Source organism: Solanum tuberosum, unplaced genomic scaffold (assembly GCF_000226075.1).
Source record: "Solanum tuberosum cultivar DM 1-3 516 R44 unplaced genomic scaffold, SolTub_3.0 scf01104, whole genome shotgun sequence".
In the NCBI taxonomy this organism is placed as follows: Eukaryota; Viridiplantae; Streptophyta; class Magnoliopsida; order Solanales; family Solanaceae; genus Solanum; species Solanum tuberosum.
In genome coordinates this window covers 1-1,814 of record NW_006240066.1, presented here as the reverse complement: position 1 = coordinate 1,814, position 1,814 = coordinate 1, and positions in this window count along the sequence as shown.

Sequence of the window (1,814 nt, the reverse complement as noted above, 5' to 3'; positions counted from 1 at the left end):
AGAGGGTCATAGTGAGTTTCTCTATATCCTAATGTATGTGACATAAATGTGCCCTAAATGAGGTTATTAAAGAATGTTGGCTCTCAAATGCTTAATATGAGATGCATGCTATACTTGGGTTATATTACGAGTTATTTTCCCTTGTCATGTCTTAATTAGTGATATACCTCTTATGTATGAATATTGTGCAAAGGTGAAAGAAAGGAATGATAAGTTACTTTAAGTGACCTAAATGTGGTGCCTTAGTATGGATGGTGGTATGGGACGCCATCCATACATTGCACGAGGTATAGCATAAGGGTTTCTTGAGGTGAAGGTCCAAGGTAAAGGTTTTCATGTTGATATTGTTTAAAGGTGATATTATGACTTACTTGATGTTTATGCTTGTCTTGTATGTCTTTTATGCTATTGTTCATGATATTTCAAAAAGGTGGCATAATGCATGGTTTCTAACTAAAATGTCCCTTTTTAAGCATGTTTTGCATGGTCATCATACTTAGTACATTTTTGTGTACTAACCCATATTCTTCATATTTTTACTATAAGTGTAGGTTCCGGCAAGTGATCCCTCCTAGCTAGTTTGAAGTGTTGGATTGCTTTCCTCCAAGACTTGGTATGTCCTCATGGATTCGAGGATAAGACTTTTAAGTTCTTTTGTTCATGTAATAGACTTAATAGACTTCTTTTGATTGTAAAGGGCCGTGTCCCTACTTATGTTTTGTGACTGTGTCTAAGATGGCCATGTGAGACTTAGACTTCCGCTGTGTGTTTTTAAAGTTGTTTTAATGAAGTTTAAATGTGTGGATGTAAATAAGTTTTTTTTTATTCCGCACTATTTTCATTATTGAATGCAATGAATGACTATGTGGCTCGTATAAGACCCCTTTGGGGTCGAATACGCCATGTTACGACTAGGGGGTACTCTCGGGTCGTGACAGGGAATATGGTCTCTATGAACACCACATCCCTGCTAACAAAAATGATTTTGTTTTCAAGGTCATACAATTTGTAGCTTTTCTGATGGGAACTGTATCTAACCAAAACAAACTTCACTGTCCTAGGACCAAACTTGTCCTTCTATATAAGGTTGGTTGCAAAATATAAACACCCTATGACCCTTAGGTGTGTCAAAAAAGGGACCTTGTTAAACATTACCTCAAAAGGTGACTTCCCATTTAACAATGAGGAAGGTATTTTATTCAAAATATACGCAAATGTCTCAATACACAGTCCCCAAAACCTGTTAGGCAGACCACTTTGAAATTTAATTGCCCTTGAAGTTTCAAGTATGTGTCGATGTTTTCTATCAACAACACCATTTTGCCGTGGTGTGTACGGACAGGAACTTTCATGTAATATGCCAAGACTCTGAAGCAGCTGACAACAATCATAGCTAAAGAACTCACCACCATTATCAGACCTCAATATTTGCACTGTCTTTCCGAATTGAGTTTGTACTTGTATAAAAAAAAAAGACTAAAAGAACATCTGATTTCAGCCTTAACAAGTAAACCCATGTCCATCTAGAGTGATCATCAACAATAGTTAGAAAGAACCTCATTCCATCAAAAGTATTCCATTTATATGGACCCAAACATCAACATGCAATAATTGAAAAATTGAAATGGATCTATTTGTACTATGTGGAAAGGGCAATCACAGAAACATCTATAAAAGTGCCATCTTTTGGAGTGGCTCTGATACCATGTATATATATGATACCTGAGCCTAAATCAACCCCAAAAGCTAGCTAATGAGAGGAGGTTTGTCCAAGTTCATATTGTCAATTTTCAGCTGAATGTCTCTCAAAGTGA